The sequence below is a fragment of the Coregonus lavaretus genome, assembly GCF_964263955.1.
Source record: "Coregonus lavaretus genome assembly, chromosome: 38".
NCBI lineage: Eukaryota > Metazoa > Chordata > Actinopteri > Salmoniformes > Salmonidae > Coregonus > Coregonus lavaretus.
This window is the reverse complement of record NC_140025.1, coordinates 27,001,663-27,015,200: the sequence shown is the minus strand read 5'-3', so window position 1 is coordinate 27,015,200 and position 13,538 is coordinate 27,001,663. Positions and strand designations below refer to the sequence as shown.

The window sequence follows — 13,538 nt, the reverse complement described above, 5'->3', positions numbered from 1 at the left end:
AGAACATGTCAACAAGTTAGTTCTGAATTGCTTTAATACAGCAGTGCATTCTGACACCATGAATTGAAATAGATTTCACCTTGTTCATATAGTTGGCAGAAATGATAAGGGATTAAATAAAGACCTCCACCGGCTGAAGGAGAAGAGGATCTGGTAAAATAAGGGTATATTGCTAATATCATCTAGGTAGGTAGCTAGCTAGCTACTGTTGAAGTCGTAAGTTTACATACACCTTAGCCAAATACATTTAAACACAGTTTTTCACAATTCCTGACATTTAATCCTAGTAAAAATTCCCTGTTTTAGGTCAGTTAGGATCACCACTTTATTTTAAGAATGCGAAATGTCAGAATAATAGTAGAGAGAATGATTTATTTCAGCTTTTATTTCTTTCATCACATTCCTAGTGGGTCAGAAGTTTCCATACACTCAATTAGTATTTGGTAGCATTGCCTTTAAATTGTTTAACTTGGGTCAAACGTTTCGGGTAGCCTTCCACAAGCTTCCCACAATAAGTTGGGTGAATTTTGGCCCATTCCTCCTGACAGAGGAATAGGCCAGCATACTTCCAAAGTTGTGGCCATCACAAAGCCCTGACCTCAATCCTATAGAAAATGTGTGGGCAGAACTGAAAAAGCGTGTGCGAGCAAGGAGGCCTACAAACCTGATTCAGTTACACCGGCTCTGTCAGGAGGAATGGGCCAAAATTCACCCAACTTATTGTGGGAAGCTTGTGGAAGGCTACCCGAAACGTTTGACCCAAGTTAAACAATTTAAAGGCAATGCTACCAAATACTAATTGAGTGTATGGAAACTTCTGACCCACTGGGAATGTGATGAAAGAAATAAAAGCTGAAATAAATCATTCTCTCTACTATTATTCTGACATTTCACATTCTTAAAATAAAGTGGTGATCCTAACTGACCTAAGACAGGGAATTTTTACTAGGATTAAATGTCAGGAATTGTGAAAAACTGAGTTTAAATGTATTTGGCTAAGGTGTATGTAAACTTCTGCCTAGTATTCATGACACATTATACATATCTGAACGCTACTAGGATAGTATTCTGTACAAGACACAAGACCAAATGAATAAATAAGACAAATATTGGTCTAATAAAATACAGAACAGTAAATTAAAATGTTCAATATGTCTTTAGTTTTGGATCAAGGTAGCTAGTAGCTAGCTACCAGCAAAGGTGTCAGCTAAACATGGCGTGCAGGAGCTTTCATTGAGTTGTAGTCTTGCATGATGTTTACTTTGATGCTAAATAGCATTTTCGAATCTGAGAGTAAATAGAGCCGAATATATTGATAAAAGTCACCTTGTCCTGAGATTATGTCTTATGCTCTACCGACTGAGCTAGCCGGGCTAAAGTACAGAGAAATTCATATACAAATTATTTGTCAGAACATGTTTCATTTTAGGGCTGGTCAATATCGTATGTTAATATCGTATGTTAACAACAAGGTATACCAGTATCGTATGTCAATAACAAGGTATACCGGTATGGCTACACATACCAGTATGCATTTTTATACAATACCGTCTACGAAGATATGTTGATACAATACTAAATAAATGAAAAGTTCACTGTCAGTTTTTTCCTAGTTTGGTTAAGTATACAACAATCATAATGGCGAAAGCCCATTAATAGCACTTATATTTTTTTACCATAACCTGGATCATGCACTACTCATAAAACATATTGGAACTTTTATTATTCCGAAAATTAAAATACTGTCAAATACCGCCATACCTTCAAAAATGAGAAAAATATTGTGATATTATATTTTGGCCATAGGGCCCAGCCCTACTTAATGTTATGCTTTAGAAAATATTTAAAACTAATCCACTTATTGAATTTATTGAAAAGTACTAGAGGCTGAAACAATCCTGCAAGTTAGTAAAACCATCTCTAATGAATGTTATCACAGACAGCACAAAAAAAATTATTCATATATCATAATAATGCATGGCCACTCACTAAAACATTGATTGTGTTAATCAATGTTTTAGTGAATGACCAATACATTATTCCGATTATTATAAAACGGACAATATGTTCAGATTTTACATACAGATGATATTGCTACATAAAATGGAATCGAGCCATTACAAAAAGTGTAGTTCCCTGACCGGGAATCGAACCCGGGCCGCGGCGGTGAGAGCGCCGAATCCTAACCACTAGACCACCAGGGAGCGGTGTTGGTAAAAGCTTGCATTTCGTTATATAAATGCAAGGCATCCATTCTACGTTACATTACATTCCTTCTTCGAAATATGTTTTCCTTTATCACCAAATAAATTCCCTCAACTGCCTGATGATTCCCTTAGCTAGCTATTAGATCTAGCTAGTTTTCACATTCCACATTCCAGCATTTGCTCCCCATTTTCAAGCTAATGTTAGCTGGTAGAGAGGTAGCTAAACGCTCGCATGTGCGCTGGCTTGCATGCATTGTCAATGGGGTTTCTAAACCAACCCGTGTGTAATATAATTATTGGCCACTGGTTGTTTTTGTGGCGCAAGTCTGATTTCCCATAGGGAACACTGTAAACAAGAAGTGCATATTTCTTCGCCCAGCAGCAGTCACTGAGCTAGCAAGCTAAAGTTAGCTAGTAATGAGTCACATACATTTACGTTCAGTTAATTATTTCAGTCAGATTGGACTTATCTTACTAAAGCATGGCTTAACATAGTTTCTTTCGTTTTTGACCTCGAGATTTTTGCTGGATAGATAGTTTAATAGCTAACATGCTAGCTAACGTCCTATGTTGATGCCTCCATCTAACGTTAGTTCCCAAGAGTAGCAGACCGGGAAGTCAACTTTGCAATCATCTCTAAAGTTGTTTTACATGTAATCATAGTAGCTAGATAGATATTTAGTTTAAAAGCCTGTTTATGTCATTGGTTGTTTCTTTAGAGCTAGCTAGTTAAGCTATCACTAGTTAGCTAGGTGGTTAATGTGGTGTACAGTAGGCTACAGTACAACATTACACAATTATAACAACGTAGCCTTGTCGCTAGATAGTAGTTGGTTGATGGGGTGGTGTAGAGTAGGCTACAATACAGCAACAATAGCCTTCCTACTGTTTTGTTATTCGTTGGGTCTGGAAATTGTTAAATTAGCTAATATTATAGAGAGATCACACATTCATGCAGCTGTGGTGGTGTCACATTGTCTTTATCCATACCATAGCTGCTGCTATGGATATGCCTTTTACTTGAGAGCTCTGCCCTCTGCTAGGTCTCCCTTGACGAAATTGTGTTACCTTTGACCTGGTAAAATAAGCTAACGGTTGTGTGCACTCTCACTAGATACAATTGTGTGGTTCAGTGGCATATTTTCAAACGAAAATAGACATATACAGTATATCATCAGCAATTCTCAATCAGAAGAGATACACATCTAACTCAAATTGAATTTCATTCATAAATGTGGGCTCTAATTATAGTTAATATTCCAATTCTCTAGGTCCTCCATTCCCAAACCCGAAGCCCCCTGTCCCCAGCAGGAAAGACCAGGAAAAAGTGTTGGCTTAACGTACAACTTCCTATTAAGGAAATGTAAGATAACTTAATGTCATATTTAGAGTTACTGACATGAATAGAAGCATATACAAACAATCAATTATATGCATTTTATAAAGCCCCTTTTACATCAGCAGTTGTCACAAAGTCCTTATACAGATACCCAGCTTAAAACCCCAAAGAGCAAGTAATGCAGATGTAGAAGCACAGTTGCTAGGAAAAACTCCCTAGAAAGGCAGGATCCTAGGAAGAAACCTAGAGAGGAGCCAGACTCCGAGGGGTAGCCAGTCTTCTTCTGGCTGTGCTGGTGGAGACTATAAAAGAGTACAGCCATTTAGGCCAGATCGTTCTTCAAGACGTTTAAATGTTCATAGATGACCAGCAGGGTCAAATAATAATCACAGTGGTTATAGAGGGTGCAATAGTTCAGCACCTCAGGAGTAAATGCCAGTTGGCTCTTCATAGCTGAGCATTTAGAGGTTGAGACAGCAGGTCCAGTAGAGAGAGACATGATCAAACAGCAGGTCTGGGACAAGGTAGCACTTCCGGGGAGCCCTGAGCAGGTCAGGGTTCCATAGCCGCAGACAGAAACAGCAGAGACTGGATCAGCAGCACGATCAGGTGGACTGGGGACAGGAACAGCCAGGAGTCATCAGGCCAGGTAGTCCTGAGGCATGGTCCTAGAGCTCAGGTCCTGCATCCTTTATTTTATTTAAGTGTAGACAAAGCCCTAGAGGTTTTGTAACTTCACATGATTTAGCCTACTTGTCAATCCAGATCTGAATATTTGATATCCTTTTTACTGTACACTGTTGATAGTATTTCTTTCTTAAGCTAATCACTGAATGTCCTACACACTTCTGAGTCAATAACACAGATCACACACACCACAGATTGTGAGGACAAGTACAATGAGTAGTTGGGAAAATGAAGTCTGCTGTGTGGTTGCCCAATATACACACACACACAAACACACACTTAATTTAGGTTAGTGTGTAGTCGAGGCTTTGTCATTAAAATAATATTGTGCCTATCTTTCAGATCTGCCAACCAGGCTCGGTGGGTGACAGGTAACCGTGTTTCAATCAATCTGTTCCAGGCCTGGAGTGGCACGCTGAAACTTCCAGAGGCTTGTAGACCTGAAGCAGTGTGATGTGGTCCAGAAAATGGTCACACACACACTTATACTCACTCAATCACTCACTCTATTTTGTTGTATAATTATTTTCACTTAAGAAAATTGTGGCTCTTTCTTTTAGATATGACACCCCTATTAGCTCAACCACAGCCCTCACAGCTGCAGTCGTCTGCCCCTGCACCTGCTACACCGGCCGCGACAGGTGATACAGGTAATTATCACATACATGTATACACACATGCATGCTCTCCCTCACTTGGGGCTCTACTCAATCACATCCGCATAGCGGTTCTTTTGGCTGTGTCTGAGGTGGAACTGTGTTAGAGATGTGAAATCCACAAGTGGCTCCTGGCATTAACAGAAATCTCATACAGCCTTGTGTACAAGTTTGAACACTGGAATGTGAGATGTAATCTACACCTCTATTAGGATGATAGAAATCCTCATTATTTCGTTGAATGATTTTTCAATTTGAGCGTAATTATTTCTATATAGCCTACACCTTCTCGTTCTGAACTTGTAACGCGAGTAGGACAGGTGTAGCTTCGTGATAGTAATCAAGAGCAGCTGCTTACCAATTTGACAGATCCAACGCAGTTACACCTCAGACACCGCCCCCCCAAAAATTGTGCCTCTCTTTTAGATCTGCCACCCCCCAGCAGTTCAGCTGCAGTTACAGGAGTCCTCTGCTGTGGTATTTAATTTACCGGCTGCACCAGTTCCTACTACACTGGCCGTGAAGGGAGAAACTTTTGAGGATTCCCAGATGGATACCGGTAATTCAGAATTATATTACATACACATACGCTCACTAGAATTATATTACATACGCTCACGCACTCACACCAACAGATGTGCACACACAAACATGTTGTTGAGCTATATAATTACTGTCACTTTGTGCATCTCTCTTTCAGATCTGCCATGCACTCCACCACTGCCCAGAAGTGCATACACTGGGCCTATCAAGACTGACAAAGCAGAGATGGGTGGCTGACAAGGAAAAATAAAACACAACATGCACACACACTCTATCCCCAATGTAAATACATTGTAATTACTTGTTTATTTTCTGTATGCTCCAGTTTATTTTAGGAGTGGATATACAGTGGGGGAAAAAAGTATTTAGTCAGCCACCAATTGTGCAAGTTCTCCCACTTAAAAAGATGAGAGAGGCCTGTAATTTACATCATAGGTACACGTCAACTATGACAGACAAAATGAGAAAATTTTTTCCAGAAAATCACATTGTAGGATTTTTTATGAATGTATTTGCAAATTATGGTGGAAAATAAGTATTTGGTCAATAACAAAAGTTTCTCAATACTTTGTTATATACCCTTTGTTGGCAATGACACAGGTCAAACGTTTTCTGTAAGTCTTCACAAGGTTTTCACACACTGTTGCTGGTATTTTGGCCCATTCCTCCATGCAGATCTCCTCTAGAGCAGTGATATTTTGGGGCTGTCGCTGGGCAACACGGACTTTCAAATCCCTCCAAAGATTTTCTATGGGGTTGAGATCTGGAGACTGGCTAGGCCACTCCAGGACCTTGAAATGCTTCTTACGAAGCCACTCCTTCGTTGCCCGGGCGGTGTGTTTGGGATCATTGTCATGCTGAAAGACCCAGCCACGTTTCATCTTCAATGCCCTTGCTGATGGAAGGAGGTTTTCACTCAAAATCTCACGATACATGGCCCCATTCATTCTTTCCTTTACACGGATCAGTCGTCCTGGTCCCTTTGCAGAAAAACAGCCCCAAAGCATGATGTTTCCACCCCCATGCTTCACAGTAGGTATGGTGTTCTTTGGATGCAACTCAGCATTCTTTGTACTCCAAACACGACGAGTTGAGTTTTTACCAAAAAGTTCTATTTTGGTTTCATCTGACCATATGACATTCTCCCAATCCTCTTCTGGATCATCCAAATGCACTCTAGCAAACTTCAGACGGGCCTGGACATGTACTGGCTTAAGCAGGGGGACACGTCTCGCACTGCAGGATTTGAGTCCCTGGCGGCGTAGTGTGTTACTGATGGTAGGCTTTGTTACTTTGGTCCCAGCTCTCTGCAGGTCATTCACTAGGTCCCCCCGTGTGGTTCTGGGATTTTTGCTCACCGTTCTTGTGATCATTTTGACCCCACGGGGTGAGATCTTGCGTGGAGCCCCAGATCGAGGGAGATTATCAGTGGTCTTGTATCGATTCCCACAGGGGGTATGATTTTTTTAATCTATGCACTAACTGTAAGTCGCTCTGGATAAGAGCGTCTGCTAAATGACTAAAATGTAAATGTAAATGTTGTATGTCTTCCATTTCCTAATAATTGCTCCCACAGTTGATTTCTTCAAACCAAGCTGCTTACCTTATTGTAGATTCAGTCTTCCCAGCCTGGTGCAGGTCTACAATTTTGTTTCTGGTGTCCTTTGACAGCTCTTTGGTCTTGACCATAGTGGAGTTTGGAGTGTGACTGTTTGAGGTTGTGGACAGGTGTCTTTTATACTGATAACAAGTTCAAACAGGTGCCATTAATACAGGTAACGAGTGGAGGACAGAGGAGCCTCTTAAAGAAGAAGTTACAGGTCTGTGAGAGCCAGAAATCTTGCTTGTTTGTAGGTGACCAAATACTTATTTTCCACCATAATTTGCAAATAAATTCATAAAAAATCATACAATGTGATTTTCTTGATTTTCTTTTCTCAATTTGTCTGTCATAGTTGACGTGTACCTATGATGAAAATGACAGGCCTCTCTCATCTTTTTAAGTGGGAGAACTTGCACAATTGGTGGCTGACTAAATACTTTTTTTCCCCCCTGTATCTACGCCTAGATATCCATGATCAATATCTACATAATTACTCTAAATATCTATCAAATCAAAGTGTGATTGATAATGTGTACAGTTTGAGGAAATTCAGTGTGCTTTTTTCTGAGTTGAAAAACATGTCTCACTCTCTCTCTGTCTCTCACACACACATAGACATTAGAGCCAATGTAAATACATTGTTTATTTTATGTATGCTCCATTTAATTTGAGCATTGTGTGCAATAAAGTACATTCACAGTGAAAGCAACAGTTTGGTTTATTGGATATTTCTCTGATTAAAATGAATTACCAAAAGGAAGTCTGCAGGTTTTGTAATCTGGAGCTGAAACATGGCCCCAACAGCCCTCATACAGTGCCTTGCAAAAGTATTCATCCCCCTTGGCGTTTTTCCTATTTTGTTGCATTACAACCTGTAATTTATATGGATTTTTATTTGGATTTCATGTAATGGACATACACAAAATAGTCCAAATTGGTGACGTGAAATGAAAAAAATTACTTGTTTCCAAAAACTCTAAAGAAAAAATAACGGAAAAGTGGTGCGTGCTATGAAGCCCCTAAATAAAATCTGGTGCAACCAATTACCTTCAGAAGTCACATAATTAGTTAAAAAAAGTCCACCTGTGTGCAATCTAAGTGTCACATGATCTCAGTATATATACACCTGTTCTGAAAGGCCCCAGAGTCTGCAACACCACTAAGCAAAGGGCACCACCAAGCAAGCGGCACCATGAAGACCAAGGAGCTCTCCAAACAGGTCAGGGACAAAGTTGTGGAGAAGTACAGATCAGGATTGGGTTATAAAAAAATATCCGAAACTTTGAACATCCCACGGAGCACCATTAAATCCATTATTAAAAAATTGAAAGAATATGGCACCACAACAAACCTGCCAAGAGAGGGCCGCCCACCAAAACTCACAGACCAGGCAAGGAGGGCATTAATCAGAGAGGCAACAAAGAGACCAAAGATAACCCTGAAGGAGATGCAAAGCTCCACAGTCCATAGGTCCACTTTAAGCCATACACTCCACGGAGCTGGACTTTACGGCAGAGTGGGCAGAAAAAAGCCATTGCTTAAAGAAAAAAATAAGCTAACAAGTTTGGTGTTCGCCAAAAGCCATGTGGGAGACTCCCCAAAAATATGAAATAAGGTACTCTGGTCAGATGAGACTAAAATTGAGCTTTTTGGCCATCAAGGAAAACGCTATGTCTGGCGCAAACCCAACACCTCTCATCACCCCGAGAACACCATCCCCACAGTGAAGCATGGTGGTGGCAGCATCATGCTGTGGGGATGTTTTTCATCGGCAGGGACTGGGAAACTGGTCAGAATTGAAGGAATAATGGATGGCGCTAAATACAGGGAAATTCTTGAGGGAAACCTGTTTCAGTCTTCCAGAGATTTGAGACTGGGACGGCGGTTCACCTTCCAGCAGGGCAATGACCCTAAGCATACTGCTAAAGCAACACTCAAGTGGTTTAAGGGGTAGTATTTAAATGTCTTGGAATTGCCTAGTCAAAGCACAGACCTCAATCCAATTGAGAATCTGTGGTATGACTTAAAGATTGTTACACCAGCGGAACCCATCCAACTTGAAGGAGCTAGAGCAGTTTTGCCTTGAAGAATGGGCAAATATCCCAGTGGCTAGATGTGCCATGCTTATAGAGACATACCCCAAGAGACTTGCAGCTGTAATTGCTGCAAAAGGTGGCTCTACAAAGTATTGACTTTGGGGGGGTGAATAGTTATGCACGCTCAAGTTTTTTGTTTTTTTGTCTTATTTCCTGTTTGTTTCACGATAAAAAATATTTTGCATCTTTAAAGTGGTAGGCATGTTGTGTAAATCAAATGATACAAACCCCCCAAAAATCAATTTTAATTCCAGGTTGTAAGGCAACAGAATTGGAAAAATGCCAAGGGGGGTGAATACTTTCGCAAGCCACTGTATATGAACAGGGTTCCCAGGAGTGGCAGGCAAATATGTTTATTGTCCTGCAAAAGTATTTTTAATGTACCAAGGCCATTCCCTGGCTACCCATCCACATCGCTCTGGCCAAACGGATGTTTGTTCTCCACAATGAATGAATGTGGCGATTAAAAACCAGGCAACCAAGGCCAAAGGAATAGAGAGAGAGATGAACTGGAGGGAGTTCCAGACCTCAGCTTTTTGTGATGCAGAAATGCAGAGATGGGTGGCTAACAAGGAAAAAATAAGACACAACATGCACACACACTCTCCCCTTTCTCTCTCACACACACAGTCTGTAAATATGTAAATACATTGTAAGATATCTAGGCCTACAATTCTCTAGAGTGCAGTAAAAAAGGTTTATCATTAACATTTTCATTAATAACTGACAATTCTATCATGAATACATATTAGAATAATACATAATAGAGTGACCAATAGTTACTGTATTGTGATTGTTTAGTGTTTTAATGTCCGTTACGGCTATACACGTCTGGCCCGGCGAGGATAGCTGCAAAAAAAAGATGATAAACTAGGTGACATTAGCTAACATTCGCTGGTTAGCTGGCTAGCTAGTAGAGGTAGCTAACTAAACGCTTGCATGCTCAATAGCTAGCTATCTATCAACGTTGTTGGATAGCTGGGGAAAAAAACATGCTAAACTAAGCGACATTACGCAACAGCATATTTACACATTAACTCAATCTAAAACTGCTTATAACTCACCTGAGCACTGTTGACACTTAGCTAGGCAGACAGGTGTCTGTCCTCTCTTCGATTTTTTTGGCTAGCTTTACAACAGCACACAGAACCAAGTATTGCGTGAGCGTTGGCCAGCTACTTCATCGATTTGTTCCATAGACAGTGTAGAGTCAACGACTCACTGCTAAAATATTTTGTAGTGTACAGACCAGTGGCGGCTCCTGAAAAAATTCTCAGGAGGGGCAATTTTTCTGATGATTTAGGTGACCTACACACATTTTAAAAAAGATATGTCCAGCAACAACATGAAGACAGGGGCAGCATATAAGTCAATACCAGAAGCATTTATTGACTGATCTGGGGAGATGGATTCCAGTTTCTGTGACAGATTATAAATAATCTCTGATGCCTTTGTTATATTAGCTTTTGGTTGAATGTACTGTCGTAGTAAATATATAATGTTATAGCTTGGTCTGACTAAAATCTTGTGCATGACCCATTTTGTGTTGGGCGTTTGTTTTCAATCAATGCTGTTCCTATCCTATAACAATGGACAAAAGAGTCCTATCTTGTCAGCCTTGTCAGCAGGTGGCCAAGGACAACACCCACGCCATAGGTCTCTCAGTTCTTCCAACTCACGAGTTCTTGCTCTGAGGACACACACACACACACACACACACACACACACACACATCATCACTGATAACACACACACACACACACATCATCACTGTTAAACACACACACACACACACACAAAAATCCCCTCTCTTTAGGCTGAACATTTGAAGACAGAGAACCCGACTCAGAGCCAATGCAACAGTGGAGGGGACCTCGCCCAACTCATCAGGACCAATCAGAAGATCAGAACTACTAGATTCAACCTACATCATTTATTGTATAAAATGTCTGCACACAATGTTTTCGGGGCTCTCTTCAGATAGCTCCCTAAGAGTTTGACGAACGAGTCCGTGCACGCGATTCCAGATATCTTTACCTCTGAATAAACTGCCTTTATTATACCATATCCACCCTGTCCAAAGTCTCTACTTGGTCTCAGTTCTCCAGTAAACTTGTGATTATCAACAGTACACAACGGTAACAAACAATTGGGGGAACTCACGGGGCAGATAGTAAGGTCGCAGTGACACAGAAAGCAGTTCAATGTCGGGGGTACAGAGTCGCTCTCTTACCAGGATCGATTTTCCCTGTGACTGTGTCAGATCGCGGTCCGCTCTGACCAGGGTGAAGCCGGCCGGCTCCACTTCTCTGTCCGGGACTCTGTCATCCAGCCAAGTCTCCCAGCTGTATTGGATTCCGCTGCCAGCAGCGTTTTCATTATTTAGTCCGTTCGTAGCGGGTATGTACACGATCAACAAGATCAGTCCAAAACCCACCACTGGAAATCCATGGTTGGCAGAATGTTTGTAAACTAAGTGTACAAATTAAAAACATAAAATAACGCCACTAAGTGTACAAATTAAAAACATAAGATAACGCCACACTGCAGGTCGCAACAGAGACGCTGCTAGCCGCTATTTTCTTAGTGTGACACTCTGGCTCCGGGACTTTTGTATTTGAGCCAGGGTGTATTTTGTTATGTTGGGTTTGGGTGTATTTCTAGGTTTGCCTTTCTGTTGGCTTCATTTCTAGGTTTGGTCTATGACTCCCAATCGGAGGTAACGAGTGTCAGCTGTCGGCTCGTTATCTCTGATTGGGAGCCATATTTAATCTGAATGTTTTCCTGTGGGAATTGTGGGTTTTTGTTCCAGGTTCAGTCATTGTCACTGTTGGACTTCACTATCGTCTTTTGTTTTGTATTTACGTGCTTTACTCATTAAAGTCATCATGTTCACTCAACGCGCTGCGTATTGGTCTGCTCCCTTTCAAGACGGTCGTGACAGAAAAACCCACCACAAAAGGACCAAGCAGCGTGTCCAGGAGCAAAGGGTCTGGACATGGGAGGAGATTTTGGACGGAAAAGGGTCCTGGACTTGGGAGGAAATCCTGGAGGGGATGGATCGCCGTCCATGGAGCGAGACAGTGGATAGGCGACGGAGAGAGGAGCAATGGCGTCGGCAGGGCCATCGTCGGAGGGACGAGTGGCAACCCCAAAAAGTTTTTTGGGGGGGGCACATGGCTTGGGCGGTTGGGCAGCAGGAGGCTGCCACAGGGAGATGTGGAGAGAAGGCTATCGGATTACGGGAGCCATTGGCGAGTAGAGGAAGGGAAGTTGTTGCGGCACGGCGTGAGAGACTGATGTGTGTTACCAGTCCGGTCCGGCCCGTTCCTGATCCCCAGTTAAAGCCAGTGGTGTGTGTTCCCAGTACGGACCGGCCTGTTCCTACTCCACGCATCAAGCCCACGGTGTGCGTCGCCAGTCCAGCCCGGCCGGTTCCTGCTCCACGTACTAAGCCTACGGTGTACGTCGCCAGCCCAGCCCGGCCTGTTCCTGCTCCACGCACAGAACCTACGGTGTGCGTCGCCAGCCCAGCCCGGCCTGTTCCTGCTCCACGCACAGAACCTACGGTGCGCGTCGCCAGCCCGGTCCGGCCTGTTCCTGCCACACGTACTAAGCCTACGGTGTACGTCGCCAGCCCGACCCGGCCTGTTCCTGCCACTCGCACCAAACCTACGGTGCGCGTCGCCAGCCCGGTCCGGCCTGTTCCTGCCACCCGCACCAAGTCTACGGTGCGCGTCGCCAGCCCGACCCGGCCTGTTCCTGCCACTCGCACCAAACCTACGGTGCGCGTCGCCAGCCCGGTCCGGCCTGTTCCTGCTCCCCGCACTAGCCCTGAGATGCGTGTCCTCAGCCCGGGACCACCAGTTCCGGCACCACGCACTAGGCCTTATGTGCGTCCCCAGGGTCCAGCATGCCCTGTTCCTTCTCCCCGCACTAGCCCTGAGATGCGTGTCCTCAGCCCGGGACCACCAGTTCCGGCACCACGCACCAGGCCTATAGTGCGTCTCGGCCGGCCAGAGTCTGCCGTCTGCCCAACGGCGCCTGAACTGCCCGTCTGCCCAACGGCGCCTGAACTGCCCGTCTGCCCAACGGCGCTTGAACTGCCCGTCTGCCCAACGGCGCCTGAACTGCCCGTCTGCCCAACGCCGTCTGAACTGTCCGTCTGCCAAGCGCTGCATGAGCCGCCCGTCTGCCAGGAGCCAGAGCCTTCCGCCAGACAGGATCAGCCAGAGCCTTCCGCCAGACAGGATCAGCCAGAGCCTTCCGCCAGACAGGATCAGCCAGAGCCTTCCGCCAGACAGGATCAGCCAGAGCCTTCCGCCAGACAGGATCAGCCAGAGCCTTCCGCCAGACAGGATCAGCCAGAGCCTTCCGCCAGACAGGAGCAGCCAGATCCGTCAGCCG

At 43.5% G+C, this 13,538-nt stretch overlaps 1 long non-coding RNA gene across 2 annotated transcripts; it reads left to right on the top strand.

Moving 5' to 3' along the window:
* The first annotated feature begins 2,597 nt into the window (after positions 1-2,597).
* Positions 2,598-5,871, top strand: LOC311112094. Of its 2 annotated transcripts, XR_014610835.1 has the most exons (5): positions 2,598-4,195; positions 4,576-4,604; positions 4,794-4,883; positions 5,316-5,448; positions 5,590-5,871. It is a non-coding gene; the product is annotated as an uncharacterized lncRNA (long non-coding RNA). The 2 variants fall into 2 exon arrangements; XR_014610836.1 differs by having other exon boundaries at positions 4,576-4,883.
* Positions 5,872-13,538: the final 7,667 nt, after the last annotated feature.